At 49.3% G+C, this 16419-nt stretch overlaps 1 protein-coding gene across 1 annotated transcript in view; it reads left to right on the plus strand.

The window, feature by feature from the left end:
* Positions 1 to 839: 839 nt before the first annotated feature.
* The window catches only part of LOC133139064 (chemokine-like protein TAFA-2), a 117947-nt gene continuing 102367 nt past the window's right edge, over positions 840 to 16419 (plus strand). Inside the window, exon 1 of the mRNA XM_061258339.1 lies at positions 840 to 1358. The gene's annotated coding sequence lies outside the window, so the exon portion shown is untranslated. The remainder of the gene's footprint in view (positions 1359 to 16419) is intronic.

Below are 16419 nucleotides of genomic sequence, written 5' to 3' on the forward strand. Positions count from 1 at the left end.
TTTATGCTGTGTTTTTCTGGATTCCTAGTCATTTAGGATTGTAAACTGACATCCCGCCGAGTTTTCTTCTACGCCATAACATCACGGAGAGTAGCGGGCTCCAATATAACAATCTCATTAAATTCACAGTGAAAAAGTGTCTCTTAATGGTTGCTTACGCGTTTCCGTTCCAGTCTCCCGATGGGCCCGTGCGCGCGCACTTTACGATAGTATCGAACGGTATACTGCATATAAAGACAGCTTGAAAGTAACATTTTTACATTAACGGTTGTTGTTTTGTGTTAAAGTGGACACAATCTACAGGTATATACAAATATTAATATAAATAGGTAACCGTGTTCCTGGAAATGTTTTTTGTAACTACGTTGCTACTGTCTACTTTGAAGGGCTGATTACTCAATTTGTAACTAAAGACACATTTTCAAGAATTCACTAAACGTGCGTTTTTAGCGTTTCCCGCGCCATCAAAGTAATGTCCGTTTTAAAGTCTGCCAGCATACACAAAGGGAGATAGATCTCCTAAAGAATAATGTAAACGCGCTTGAATGCATTAAATGTACGTATTCTTCAGTGTTATATCACAGTGAAACATCCAATTGTCAACAGGCTCCAGTTTTTAAGATGTTGATGTATTGCCACTTGCTTACATTACACGTGTCTACTTGTTAAGTACTGTGCAGAATTCATCTGACACTCACACGTGTAAATTATTTAAAATCATTCGACACGTTGGCCGGCAGGTGGCACTAAATCACTGTGGAGTCGTGGAGCCCTCTGAACGTCCCCGGAGAACTGAACAGATGCAAGATATTGAACATCTTTGTGGTTCAGAACCTGCCTTTCGTTCCAACCACAGCGCGTCGGACCATACAGCAGCCCTTCCACGGCATCTCCAAAATCAGTCTCAAAGGACGAAAGTGGTTTTCAAAAACAGAGACGAGGAATACAGAGAGGATTGAGATTTTTATTCTCACATTGGGTATAATTTGTTACACGACATGGTAATCGCTCGCTGATAACAAGTTTAAAACCTTTTTACGACGACGAAGTGCGAAGACAGAACTGCAGCGGGGAGGAACTTTGCGAGGGCCGCGTCCTCACTTCTCACCTGCGCGTCCGAAGTGGGAGTTTGGTCGTGCGGAAGAAAAAGCCACATCATTTATTGCAGACTTTTCGGGATTCGAATGTTGAACGTTTGGGTTTAACTTAAAATTACAGTTTGAGTTTCCAGGTGATGTGTGTCGCGGGAGCCTTTTCATGTAAGGGAAAGGATACTTCTTGTCCCTTTATTTTCGACAATGGAGCGCTAATGAAAAGGGTATTTTCGTTGGATTAAGCTGCAGACACCGCACCAACAGGTACGTTTTCCAGACTGTATTCCTTAAATTGTGAATCGTGTTTTATCGACTTAACCGCATTTATACATTGTAAATCGAATCTATGTATTTGGAATTTGATTTGCCTTTCCACTTTAACAAAATGTTAAAATCTACTTAAATGCATACATAATAGCAAGGACAGCAGACTGAACATAAAACAGTCTACATAAAATAGAGTTAAAAAATAAAAAAGGACACTTGTTCGGTACTTATATTTATTTGAATTAATCTGACCATCCATTATAGAACCATTTCCACCGCTGAGACACATGATTATTTGGGAAACATTTTTGTTGCCACTTCTAATAACTTCGGTATCATGAGTTTATAGCAGATGTTATTCGCTATTCACAAACGTTTGAACCATTTTAGGGTTGAGTACCAGAAGATAGTAGGTTGCCAAATGCATAGGCTAAAGTCAAGAGACTCGGAATTGAGTTTAATGCGCAATGGACAACACAGCTGTGCTGCTGTACAAACCGTGCGAATGTCGAATGTGTAGTCTACTGTATACGACAGCTGCATGAATTAATAGGTTGCTCGCTAACGGTTAACTCCATAAAGCTGAACAGGGAGTGCCTTCTCTGATGTTAGAACCCCAACGCGTTAAAAGGCTTATTCTAAACAGAAAAACAGTTAGAACCCAGGACAGGTAAAATAACACTGTAAATGAGCTTCCGCCGAGAAATATGAGTAGAGATCCCCGCTCTGCGTCATACTGATATTTTTACAATTAAAAAATTAACCTGTATGTACAGTATGTAGACATATGATCACGGATACGGTTTGATGGAAATTTGTTTTCGCGATTTATATCTTAGGCGTACAAAATAAATGTTTTGCGACTGTCTTAGTGAAAGCGAGCAAACTTGAATTTTCCTTGGTAACATTACAAATACCCGCCCGTCAGCTCATCATTCGAGTATTCCCCTACCACTGAAATGGGTCTCTAGTGCATTATGGAATTTGTATTTGAATGGCAGCACTGGCTGGGGTACTGTTGCATATTTAGATTGTTTGTGCGCTGGCAAGAATGAACAATATACTATGCCCATTAATCATGAGTGCAAGACCAGAAACTACTGCTGAACGTGACAGTTCCGGCATCTGCGTGCACTCGCTCACACTTAAGGCTGTTGTGCTTATTTATTTATTTATTTATTTATTTATTTATTATTTTATTTGAGGGGTGTTCCACTTGTTTTTTATGGCGCATAGACGCATTTTTTAAGTCCCGAGTCCCATGTGCGGGTACAAAGAGGCTGGTCGGCTGAATGTACTGCAGCCCGCCGAACCATTCAGAAAAGGGAGTGGTATCGATTGTCTTCGTTTATATGCCCTTTGTACTTTATGAAAATTGACTTTTGAACTTATGTACCCACTATAATCCAGCTAAACACAGTGGGAAGTGGACTAATTCAATATCAGTAATTGAATATTTGGGTAAAAAAAGGTATTTAATGGTTATGAAGCACTGCAACTCAAATTAGACCTGAGCTTAAATCTAATGTACTATATCTAGCTCCAGATGTATTGGAGGAAATAAATTGGATTCTATAATTGTTATTCATATTATTACAGTTTCCTACCACAGTGTCAACTAGTTTGACATACAAGTACTTGTCATTCTCAAACGGGTCATTTTCATTTAGGCAAAATGCATTTTTGAAACAACCCTTTCATTAACCTAATTGGATACAATGTCAAGCAAATGGCATTTTGTGGCATTTTTATTCATGTTAATGTATACACTTTACTGGGGGCAGAGAGGGCGCACTGTAATTAGCACGAAGCGCAGAAACGCGGCAAAATGGTTTCTTTTTGAAGCGTTTGGGGTAACCTTAATGACTGCAGTGTTACACCACGGAGACCCTCCCCGAACACAAGCGGCCCCGTCCGCAGATATGACATCATCATCGCCACGTCTGCACCGGTGTGTACGCGTGGGCCGCACGTACGCGTGTGCAGATTTAGGGGAGGGGGGGATCAACACCACTGATTGGAAGTCATATTTCCTCATAAGCCGTTTAGGCCCGTGTCATTATTTTCCATTTGACATCGTAGTAGTTTTACTAAGGCACAACCATATGCATGTGAAAGCCTGCCGACCTGTGTGTGTGTGTGTGTGTGTGTGTGTGTGGCTGAGGGGGGGGTGCTTCACACTCACAAACTGGGGGTTGGCAGGCATGCATGCATTCTACTCACAAATTGCTATTGATTGCACAATTGTTTGGTGGAATGTCTGTAAGTAATCTAAGTTACACTCTTACTTCAAGTGGCCTGATTATAATTTTGCTAATGCATATGGGGGGAGGCAGGGTGGGTTGGGTTGCTATAATTAGGTTAATCACAGTGAAAACAATGTGCCGGTTATGTAAAATTGTGAAAAATAACTCCCTTCGCTGGCTCTGCTTCCTCCAGATTGAATTTGTATTTATTTATTATAATGTTTTATTTTGCGTGCTCGGGAGTCGTGGGCGATACGGCTGAACCGCCACTGGTGGCGTGACATGCCCTCCACACCGAAAAAGGCTCTTTAATTTCTCTCTGGTGAGCGAGTGGGAGAGCTCCATCACAGCCGTTGGCTAATAAAAGCTTGGGCTGGTAGAGGTGGGGAGAGAGGCGCTAATTCGGTTTTGGGGACGTGAATGATACGCCGCGTTTAGCCGAAGCATCACCACCGGCCCCGTCCGGACAACAGGGCCCCTCCCCTCATCGCCTCTCATTTTCTCCCTCTCTCCCTCTCTCCCTCTCTCTCATCCCCCTCTCTCTACCTCTCTCTCTCCCGCTCTCTCCCTCTCTCTTCCCCTGTCCCTCTCTCATCCCCCTCTCTCCCTCTCTCTCTCCCCCTCTCTCTCTCTCCCCCCTCTCTCTCTCTCTCTCCCCTCTCTCTCTCTCTCATCCCCCTCTCTCTCCCTCTCTCTCTCCCGCTCTCGCCCTCTCTTCCCCTGTCCCTCTCTCATCCCCCTCGCTCTCCCTCTCTCTCTGCCCCTCTCTCTCTCCCGCTCTCTCCCTCTCTTCCCCTGTCCCTCTCTCTCTCCCCTCTCTCTCTCCCTCCCTCTCTCCCCCCTCTCCCTCCCTCCCTCTCTCTCTCTCCCCCCTCTCCCTCCCTCCCTCTCTCCCCCCCTCCCCCTCCCTCTCTCCCCTCTCTCTCTCTCTCCCTCTCTCCCCTCCGTCCTTCGTCCGCCTGTATGGGGCGGTCAGCTCTTTATATATTTAGTATTTTTGTAATGAGTGGCATCACGGCCCTGTGGGCGATAGCCTGGCGTGATTCCGGCCGTGATTAATGTGAGTCTGGAGAGGGGCGGCGGCCGGCCGTATCTCTCCGGGCCTGACAGGTGACCTGTTATGTTGTTATATGGACGCATCGCGGCGCGCGGCGCGGGGTTTACGGCGGGGCCCCGCCGTTATTTGCGGGCCCCTCTGACGGACGGGGGTCAGAGGTCAGGCGGATTATTCCAGCGCTTGAGCCCTGTCCGTCTGCCACCGCCGCTGACTCCCCTGCTAGAACGTTCCGCGGGGAAAACTCGGCCTAATCGCGCTAATAAAGAGGTCACGACGTCACAAGGTTGGACGTCGGCCGTGGTTTGCGGATATTCAGGCCGCGAGATCGATACAAAATAAGGTGTCTACACTCAGTTTGACACAAATAATAATAAAAATTTCTTTCCGGATGCACTACAGATTTTCCAATTTTCATCACTGTCCACTCCTGGCCGTTGCCCTTCCTGGCACACGTGTTTACTTCCTGTGTCGGGGTTGTTATCCGCCTATGAATTTGTTGACTGCACGCCTGGAGCGGTTGAGATGGGTGGCTGTCCGGAAACGCTTTCGAAGCTCGACTCTCACACAGAGTTCACACATTTCGGGATGGGCCCTGCGTTGGCACGCCGCTCAGCTAATCATATGTAAATATTATGCAGCACGATGATTTTCTGTATCCAAGCTTTTGGGTCAAATGCAGATGTGTTAAAACTAATTTGTGTTGTGCTTTACTTTCAAGTAGCAAGAAGCAGATTCTGCCGGGCTGAAAATGAAAAGAGGCCAAATAAATCATTCTTTAAGTGCACTGTTCCCTCTGCCATCAGGGCTGTGTTGTACTGTATGTTGTTGGGAAAATTGAAATTACTTAGTAGTCGGGAAAATGGCACATTTGGGCGATTTATTCGTGCCGTTTTATTCTCCGACATCGCCCGTCCTCCCGAGGTGAAATGAATGTGGCATTAAATTGTCGTAATGCGTACGATGAGCACAGTCTTCTCGGGAGATCCACCAGCCATGAGGAGGGAAACTCGTGTATAAAAGGAATTCCGGCCTGCTTGTATTTTTCAGAACAAAATCAATCTTCTTCAATGGGAAATGAAGTAAGGGCGAGCGAGAAGCAGTCCCTCTCCCCACGGCACCGCAGATTTAGAGGCTTTGGGCCTGGGCTGCTGGGGGCCTGGACTCCCCCCCCTCTCCCACCCCCATCCTCGAATACTCCTCTCCTCCTCCTCTCCTCTCCTCCTCCCGGTCTGCCGCAGACTCCGGATAATTGCTTTGAAAGCGGCTCGCCCAGGGATTTCCTGTTTCCCCCCGTTCCGCTGGCCCTCGCGCTGATTTCTCCTCCGAATGCCCAGGCCAGCTCCCCCTGCCCTCCCCCCCACAGGACAGACCAGAGAGCTGACACCCCCCCCCCCCCCCCCCCCCCTCCCGCTCCCCATCAACCCCCCCCGAACTCCTCACTGTCATCTGCCCTCATTAGACAAGATGAAGCACCTCCATGCTGTGACCTCCTCAGTGGGGTGGGAACACTGCCTTCTGGGTGCCCCCCCCTCCGCCCAAAAAAACGACTCCTCCGCAATTAACGGAGAGTGACCTGGGAAGAGGACCTGTGAGCCGGCGTCGGAGGGAAAAAACCGTCCGAGGATGGATGGCACGCACCTGTCCTCTCCCGTACTCCCCGAACCCAGAGGGTCAAGCACGGTGGGATTCGGGCTTATTTATTTTTTAAGTAGCGGAAGCAGCTCGCCAGCTGACGGGGGTGGAGCGCGCCATGTGGCTCATGGCTTATTCACCGCTTACGTTTGAAATTTTCCGACCGTTCATTTCTCATTTTTGGCCTGGTCTTTGTCCATGGACACTGCGTGGAGCAGCCTGTAGCCTCCTGAGGTCTTTGACCAGGACCTGGAAGGTTGGTGGTTCAAGCCCCGGTGTAGCACAGCCGTTGGGCCCTTGAGCAAGGCCCTTAACCCCACATTGCTCCAGGGGGGATTGTCCCCCTGCTTCGTCTAATGAACTGTAAGTCGCTCTGGATAAAAGCGTTGAAATAACTGCAATGTAATGTGGAACTGTCGTGCGAGCGTGAGTTCTCCTGGCTATTTCCTCACACCAAAGCCTCACACCATGGTCAATTTCATAAAAAAATTTCCACTGATTAACAGCCCTCTCTGCTGCGCAAATCCTCGCACGTCGGAAAAACCTGCGAAAACCCCGGGACCCGGGCCTTCTGAAGTGGTGCGTTGCGGCGTTCGGACCGAAGCCCCGCTCATTAGGCTGGAGAGCATTAACGCACCGGAGGGGGCCTCACGCGGACCCCATTAAAGCCCGCTCCCGACCTCCAGCGGCAGGGCGCCTTTCAGAGGCCAATTAGCGCGGCACGCTACTTCCGTTAGCTTCCCCCTCTAACGCGCCTGCTCTTCCTTCGCTTTCCGCACCTCCGTAGCCTTCACCGGGGGCGGGCAGCGACCGGGGCACAGGCGAGGCCCAGACCCAACAACCCACCGGTCATCCGTCAACGGCGGGGCAGGGGCAGGTGGCTTTAAGCGTAACAGTGAGCAGGCCCATCGTTGGGCTGTCGAGGGTGTACCTCACGCTGTGGTGAGCCTATGGCTGTCGGCGCTCTTCAGAGTCCCTGCCACGATAGGTTCCTGGCTTAAGGAGATCAAACCAGTCATCGAATGCGCCGTGATCGTTTTATTGATTCATTGTCCCGCCGTCGCTAAGCCCCGTCATGATATTGTAGGTGAGACTGAACGGCCATCTTCTTCTGCAGTATTTTAACCCTGGACAGGTGCCTGGAGGACTACTGCGATCCACAGGTTGGAATTATAACTCACAAACCCCACAATCATTGTTAGGGCAGTGGTTTGGTTGAAGGCAACATTTGTTCTTTGACTCTGGATTTAGGCAAAGTGCTATTTTCTTCTTCAGAAGCACTTTCAATAATATATACTTTATTGAACCCTGAGGGGTAATTTGTCCTCTGCAGTTAACCCTATTTACTTAGGAGCTGTGGGCAGCCACAGTGTAGCACCCAGGGAGGTCAGAGCCTTGGTCAAGGGCAATGGCAGGAGTACAACAAGGGGAAATTTAGACTCTCCAATTAACCTATCCTGACATGCATGTCTTTTGGTTTGGGGGTAAACCAGTGAACCAGTAGCAAACCCACGCAGACACAGAGTGAACATGTAGAGACCTCCTCCTCGTGAGGCAGCAGTGCGAACGACTGCTCCACCGTACCGGTAGGGTTCATCTGGTGAAACGCACACCCCACAGCGTTCAGCGGCGGGATCGTGGATTTTCCCGCCGCCTTCCGCGTAGCCGCTAATCCGAATCCGGAGAACACGGGACGTCAGAGACGGGGGAAAGTGCTGCGTCAGTCCTGCCTGCACGGCGCGGCGCTTTAACAGACATCACAAGCCCAACCGCCGCTTCATGCTTCAGACGCTTCCCCGCGCGTCGACGGCCCAGGTGGCGCCCGAGAAGGAGCTAGCGTTTCAGCGGAAGGGGGGTAAACGCTCCAACCGAATTTACAGCGGAGCTCTCGCTGAACAACAGCGTTTTTTTCCAGGTTACACGCTTCTCTGGCCCTGCTGCGTCCCTCAGGCGTGAAGACGTTTTATCACCGACGCTTTCTTTCCCCCGTGGTTGTTGTTGTTGTCCTGCTGGACGGAAGATTAAAACAGTGGGAGCGAGAACTGAGAGGGGGAAGGAGGGAGGAGCAGCCTGTAGCCTAGCGGCTAAGGTACATGACCGGTACCCAGGAGGTTGGTGGTTCAAGCCTTGGTGTAGCCACAATAAGATCCGCACAGCCGTCGGGCCCTTGAGCAAGGCCCTTAACCCCACATTGCTCCAGGGGGATCGTCTCCTGCTTAGTCTAATCAACTGTCGGTCGCTTCGAATAAAAGCATCAGTTAAATGGCAAATTATATTATAATTATTACGGTCCCAGTGTGATCCAGGCTGGCTGTCAGCCATGCCCGGAGACAGGCTTGTGGACTAGGGGTGTGTGTGTGTGGAGGAGCTGGCTTGCGGGTGGAGTAGGGGTGTGTGTGTGTGGAGGAGCTGGCTTGCGGGTGGAGTAGGGGTGTGTGTGTGTGGAGGAGCTGGCTTGCGGGTGGAGTAGGGGTGTGTGTGTGTGGAGGAGCTGGCTTGCGGGTGGAGTAGGGGTGTGTGTGTGTGGAGGAGCTGGCTTGCGGGTGGAGTAGGGGTGTGTGTGTGTGGAGGAGCTGGCTTGCGGGTGGAGTAGGGGTGTGTGTGTGTGGAGGAGCTGGCTTGCGGGTGGAGTAGGGGTGTGTGTGTGTGGAGGAGCTGGCTTGCGGGTGGAGTAGGGGTGTGTGTGTGTGGAGGAGCTGGCTTGCGGGTGGAGTAGGGGTGTGTGTGTGTGGAGGAGCTGGCTTGCGGGTGGAGTAGGGGTGTGTGTGTGTGGAGGAGCTGGCTTGCAGGTGGAGTAGGGGTGTGTGTGTGTGGAGGAGCTGGCTTGCAGGTGGAGTAGGGGTGTGTGTGTGTGGAGAAGCTGGCTTGCGGGTGGAGTAGGGGGGTGTGTGTGTGGAGGAGCTGGAGGGAGAAGCTGGCTTGCGGGTGGAGTAGGGGTGTGTGTGTGTGGAGGAGCTGGAGGGAGAAGCTGGCTTGCGGGTGGAGTAGGGGTGTGTGTGTGTGGAGGAGCTGGAGGGAGAAGCTGGCTTGCGGGTGGAGTAGGGGTGTGTGTGTGTGGAGGAGCTGGAGGGAGAAGCTGGCTTGCGGGTGGAGTAGGGGTGTGTGTGTGTGGAGAAGCTGGCTTGCGGGTGGAGTAGGGGTGTGTGTGTGTGGAGGAGCTGGCGGGAGAAGCTGGCTTGCGGGTACAGCGGTGTGGCATTTATAGAGCTACGGGCTGAGGCACGGGCGACACCACAGCATCATGGGGGAGAGGGTGGGGGAAGACAAGGTGTTTCATCAAAGGAGAGAAGTGGAGAGAGGCGAGCGGCGATGCACTCATGCATGCGGGTGTTCCTGTGTGTGTGTGTGTGTGTGTGTGTGTGAACATGAGCTTTCCTGTCTCTGTATACGGTAGGTGTGAGTGTGTGTGCTTTGTGAGTGCACGTTTTGGCTTTTTTCCATGGTGTGTAGTATGTGATATGGTGTGTGTGAGTGTGTGGATGTACAGTGTGGTGTGTGTGGTGTGATAAGTTGTGTGTATAAAGTATGGTGTGTGTGTGTGTGTGTGTATAAAGTATGGTGTGTGTGTGTGTGTGTGTGTGTGTGTGTATACAGTGGGGTGTGGTAAGGTGTGTGTATGTGTATACAGTGTGGTGTGATATGGTGTGTGTGTGTGTGTAGTGCAGTGTGTGTGGTGAGAGAAGGTGTGTGTATGTGTGTGTGGTGTGAGAAGGTGTGTGTGTATACAGTGTGTTGTGTGAGGTGTGTGTGTCAATGTGTTTTGGAGAGCTGCTCCATACAGAGAACCCTGTCTGTGCTGCTGGATGTGTGTGTGTGTGGTGTGAGAAGGTGTTTGTGTACAGTATGGTGTGTGTGTGTGTGGTGTGAGAAGGTGTGTGTGTATACAGTGTGCTGTCAGAAGGTGTGTGTGTGTGTGTGTGTTGTGTGAAGTGTGTGTAAATGTGTTTTGGAGAGCTGCTCTATACAGAACGCCCTGTCTGTGCTGCTGGATGCCTTTATATAAGGCTGGTGAAGCAGGGCCTCGCTGCATGACAATGACTGTTGAATTGTGTTTATACTGAAATAGGATTACCTTCTTCCCCACAGCCTTTATGGAAATCAAATATATTACCATGACAATGCAACATGCATATCAATATATGGACAAATATACATATGATTGCCTCATTTGCACTACGTAAAATTCTGCAGTACGTATGTACATTTAAAAAAAACGCATTGTCGCAAAATATTTATCATTAGCAGTCTGGATGTTTACCACCTATTGCAGCGTATTCCACTTTCATGAGGGATTATCGAATGACACCTCGCCCAGCGGCTGCAATCTCGGCCCATGGACAAAACCGCGGCCGTTTAATCTGCGAAACTGCAGCGTGGTCCGTTTTTAGATTCCGAACGGAACACTCGAGCGCACCGCGCTTTTTGTTTCCAGCCCATCTAATTAATTTCAGCAACCTACAGCCTCGCTCGCTTCGGTGAAAGACATTACGTTTTTGGCACTTAGCGGACGGAGAGAGGCTTTCCAGAGAAGCTCGCACGGATGACATTTTTTTTTTTTTACTTCTAATCCATTTATACCGCTGGATATTTTTACCGAAGCAATTCAAGTTAAGTACCTCACTCAAGGGTGGAACGCCGGTGCAACAGCCTGAGAATCGAACCCACAACCTCTCTCAACGTTATAAACACCACTCCCATCCAGCGAAACTAAAAGTAATATAATTTAAACAACGCCACAAAAAATATCCGGTGGTTAGAGTGGGTAGATTACGCTTTCTTATGGCGTTCATGTCGAGCAAACAAAGAGACACAGCTTTGAGCTATTTTCCTTAGAGCAGCGCTTCTCAAACCTGATCCTGGGGACCCCTACAAACGCCGTTTTTAGTTTCCGCCAATTTTGTTACTGTCACTCAGCGAAGGCGGTCGTGTTTACGTCTCTTAATCGTTTTTTCTTTAATCTTATCAACACAACGCGGGTTCGGCTCGATATCGTTCTCTTCAGGTCCACTAGCCGTCCACAAAATCGACGTTTTCGCGACTTCCCCCTTCTTGGCTTCTTTTCCTTCCTACCCTCTCCCGACAGGTGGAGCGAGGGGAGAGAAAAGGAGGAAAGAAAAGGAAAAAGAGGAGGAAGAGAAGCGAGCGGAATGAGCGCTGCCGCGGGCGAGGGGCGGGGCCTGACGGTGGGAGGGGCTGTCGCGCGGCCGGGTAAAATCCCAGCCCTGCCATTGGCCGTCTGCGGGCGTTTGACTGGGCCACACAGCTGAAAGCGAAGCGTCCTGGTTTCATTTCGTGGGAGACCTTGGTTCGGTTACAGTATCTGGTGGCTGGGCTACAGCAGCTTTAAATCCTTATTAAACAGGCTCCTCTGTGCCTAATTACAGTAGTAGCACTCTCACTGTTGTCAATGGGCCTGGGCCTGGTTGCCAGAGCGAAAAATAGGTCTTGGCACGACCCGCGCCGACTGGCGCCCAGCGCCGAGTGTTCAGACGGCCGAGCGGCTCGGAGCAACGCTACCCCCCACCCCACCCCCCCCATCGCCCCTCCAGCGAACCGCGCGTCGAGGCGCGAGGCTCCCTCCCTCGCCAAAAACCACAGTGAGGATACGGTACCTCCAGCCTACGTTTTGTTTCAGTGTGTTCCAGTATCTACAGTGAGGTCTCTATGTACAGGCAGCCTGTAGCCTAGTGGCTAAGGTACATGACTGGGACAGCCTGTAGCCTAGTGGCTAAGGTACATGACTGGGGCAGCCTGTAGCCTAGTGGCTAAGGTACATGACTGGGGCAGCCTGTAGCCTAGTGGCTAAGGTGCATGACTAGGGCAGCCTGTAGCGTAGCGGCTAAGGTACATTACTGGGACAGTCTGTAGCCTAGTGGCTTTGGTACATGACTGGGGCAGCCTGTAGCCTAGTGGCTAAGGTACATTACTGGGACAGCCTGTAGCCTAGTGGCTAAGGTACATGACTGGGGCAGCCTGTAGCGTAGCGGCTAAGGTACATGACTGGGGCAGCCTGTAGCCTGCACTTTACTGATGTTAATTAACCTTTTATAATATGAATAATAATAATAATAATTATTATTTTGACAGTGGGTACAGTGCATTCGATATGGATGTACATACCCTTGAGAAAAGGTGGAAGGTCCAGGGGTCAGAAAGTAGAAGTCCTGCCATGGGTTTCTGCCACCCATGAACTCAGCCAGCAAATTTCAGTTATTGGTTCTGCCTCCTGGCTGAAGAATTGTGAAAATAGCTAATTCAGTTGAATTAAACAAAATACAGAGGACGTCTGTGTGCTGTAGAGCTGTGTTGGGCTGTGTGTGTGTGTGGGGCAGGTGTGTGTGCTGTAGAGCTGTGTTGGGCTGTGTGTGTGTGGAGCAGGTCTGTGGGCTGTAGAGCTGTGTTGGGCTGTGTGGAGCAGGTCTGTGCTGTAGAGCTGTGTTGGGCTGTGTGTGTGTGGAGCAGGTCTGTGGGCTGTGTGTGTGTGTGGGGGGCAGGTTTGGGCTGTGTGTGTGTGGAGCAGGTCTGTGCTGTAGAGCTGTGTTGGGCTGTGTGTGTGTGGAGCAGGTCTGTGCTGTAGAGCTGTGTTGGGCTGTGTGTGTGTGGAGCAGGTCTGTGGGCTGTAGAGCTGTGTTGGGCTGTGTGTGTGGAGCAGGTGTGTGGGCTGTAGAGCTGTGTTGGGCTGTGTGGGGCAGGTGTGTGTGCTGTAGAGCTGTGTTGGGCTGTGTGTGTGTGGAGCAGGTCTGTGGGCTGTAGAGCTGTGTTGGGCTGTGTGTGTGTGGAGCAGGTCTGTGGGCTGTGTGTGTGTGTGGGGGGCAGGTTTGGGCTGTGTGTGTGTGGAGCAGGTCTGTGCTGTAGAGCTGTGTTGGGCTGTGTGTGTGTGGAGCAGGTCTGTGCTGTAGAGCTGTGTTGGGCTGTGTGTGTGTGGAGCAGGTCTGTGGGCTGTAGAGCTGTGTTGGGCTGTGTGTGTGGAGCAGGTGTGTGGGCTGTAGAGCTGTGTTGGGCTGTGTGGAGCAGGTCTGTGCTGTAGAGCTGTGTTGGGCTGTGTGTGTGTGGAGCAGGTGTGTGTGCTGTAGAGCTGTGTTGGGCTGTGTGTGTGTGGAGCAGGTCTGTGGGCTGTGTGTGTGTGTGGGGGGCAGGTTTGGGCTGTGTGTGTGTGGAGCAGGTCTGTGCTGTAGAGCTGTGTTGGGCTGTGTGTGTGTGGAGCAGGTCTGTGCTGTAGAGCTGTGTTGGGCTGTGTGTGTGTGGAGCAGGTCTGTGGGCTGTAGAGCTGTGTTGGGCTGTGTGGAGCAGGTCTGTGGGCTGTGTGTGTGTGTGGGTGGCAGGTTTTGGCTGTGTGTGTGTGGGGCAGGTGTGTGTGCTGTAGAGCTGTGTTGGGCTGTGTGTGTGTGGAGCAGGTGTGTGTGCTGTAGAGCTGTGTTGGGCTATGTTTGGCCTGTTTGCTTGTGTTCGCGTGAAGTTGCTTAACATCATCTTTCACGGTACAGTTACAATGTGAGGAACACAAGAAAACAAGAACAGATATGCCAGGATGTGTTCTTCATCCAACCCCTTTTATCAAGGATGCATCGGATGTATTCTCGCCCGATGAAAACGGACCTAATATCCCAGCATTCATTGCAATAAACAAATACTGCAATAAACGTTGCTAAAATCTTTCTCCTTTGTGTGGCAGTGCTGGACTGGGCTATGTGGAGCAGGCCCAGGCGATGAGCGGTTAGTGTTAGCATCAGCGCTGGAGCCGCTGAGCAAAATGGCTGCAATTAAAGAAAGTCAGCCGCCATTATTTAGAGGCATTCCACCGGAAAACGGGAACGGGGGGCTCACCCGACCCCCCCCCACCCCCCCACCCCACCCCCTAGGGAGAAGGTTAGGACCCCTGGCGTTCCCCTCTCCCACCCAGTGCACTAACGCTTTTAAGGAATATGCCCAACCTAGAGCCTGTAGCTCTGCCCTTTGGGGGCGATGGGACGTAAATAAGCGGCAGAGCTTCTGAATTCATAATGCAGCACGAGCGCACGCTAGCAGCCTCAGAGAGGCCCTCCATCTCTTCCCCCTCTTTCTCTCTCGGTCTCTCTCTCTTTCTCTATCCCTCTCAAGGCTGGTTTATACTCTGTGGGGCGAGCGTCACTGCAACCAGTTCAGTTTATACTTAATACTTACAAATTAAATATTTTTTCAATTAAACAACGACAATTGTCAATGTCGGGCAACGTTAGCACGTTCATGAACATTCTGCGATTTCAGCGGAGTATAAACCAGCCTTCTGTCTTTCTCTCCCAGTTTGGTTTTCTCTGCATTGCCACACACCGGCTTTTCGGCAATCTTCACGCCCCTCGCAAATTGGCCATCCTCCCAGCTCCCCTCCTTTTTTCCAGAGTCTTCTTTTCCACTGCAGTGGGAATACTTAACCGCAGCTTTTCAGAATGTCTGGACGTTCCCAAGGCAGGAAAATTATGGTCTACGGGCGGTCTGCAGTCAGCCCGTCATTTTAGGGGCAGGAAATAAATCTTTCTTTTGTTTTTACAGTCCGTTTCTCTGTAGTTCTGTTTTCTTTCTGTTTCTTTCTGTTGTTTTTTTTGTGTGTTTATTGTCAAGCTCCACCTTATCCCTGTAATCATTAGGATGCAGTTTGGTTTGAAAATTGCAATTAAAGAGCTTAAACTGTGCCTGTGATACTAGAATGGCTTGTTATTTTCTGTTGGTCGAAAGGGGAAAACAGAAGCAACCTATAATTGTAGTGGAGTGAAGAAATAAAAAATGAAGGAATAAAACAATATTTCAGTCATTAATTGTATGTTTTCTAATCTGTTTGACAGGGAAGGACTTGTGGGTGACTTGGCTTTAGGGATGTGACTCCTTTCTAGAACATTTCAGTCCCCAGCTGTCCCCAGGATCTCAAACCATTTCATATATCTGATGTGAAGAATCAGTCTTGATGAGATCTATGTACTTGTGATATCACAAGTTTGTATCACATGGCACCTATCTTTCCTGTAGCGTTCCTATCTTTTGCACCTTTCCAAAAACATGAGGCCCCTTAGTGTGTGTGGGTTAGCAGGGCCTTATTCTAATTGAAAGCAGCACAGCACAACCACAACCACCTCAGTAAAGGGAAATACGTAGATATTCGTGGAATTGATTTATTGTATTTGTTCACTGTTTGTGCACTTAACTGAGAAATGAGCTAATAACGCAATCCAGAGTTTTAAGTTCCAGGAGATCTCAATAAATCTATTAATCGGTCAAAGCATGGAGACAATTTATCAGCATTTAAATATCGACACATCTAGTTATGAGGCAGTCATCTTTCCCTCAGTGCAGATACAATATTTCAGGTCTGAAAGCTTCATAGATGAATGTTCATGAAAAGTATTGAATGACTTGATTGATGTGTTAAACAACAACATTGGTTCAAAACTGACACGTCAGTTGAGTCTGTCGAGTATAACAATCAACATCCGATTACATTCTCAGGGAAATTTTAAATGAGACATTGAGTTCTGGTTGTCTTCCAACTGTGATAGTGTTTAATCTTTAATAGCAGTAAAAGAATGACACTGCAATAGTACACAGCAATGGTATTCTGTGCTCACTAAGAATTAAAATGTACGATTATATATATATACTATCTATATCAAATATGACTTGTTTGAATTGCCGTTGTGTTCATTTAATCTGCCGTTTTTTATTATTGCTTGATGCTTGAAAAAGGGTGTATAGTAAACTATAGTTGTTTGATATGATACCCCAAAATTAGCAGTGGCACAATCTCCCCGCATTATGGTTTGATAGTATTGACTTTTGGGACATGGCGAGCCATGTTCCTTTATGTCATGATTGTTTGTTTTATTGACCCTGTCTCTGTGAGAAATTTCCCTCTGGTATGAAATTAGATTGCCTTGACTTCCCACGGGCAACTCCTTTCTCGTGCAAATTTCACTTTGTGAAAACATAAAACCTCCTAAGTTTTTGTCGTTTGTTGTCAGGATTTACACACAAAAACATGACAGACAAAGTAACATAAGGATTATTGTTTCGTAACGAGGGGACCATTGAAAAAAACCAAACAAACAAGGGCGACATTGGCTCAGGCGATAAGAGCAGTTGTCTGGCAGTCAGAGGG

The sequence above is a fragment of the Conger conger genome, chromosome 10, assembly GCF_963514075.1.
Source record: "Conger conger chromosome 10, fConCon1.1, whole genome shotgun sequence".
Lineage (NCBI taxonomy): Eukaryota > Metazoa > Chordata > Actinopteri > Anguilliformes > Congridae > Conger > Conger conger.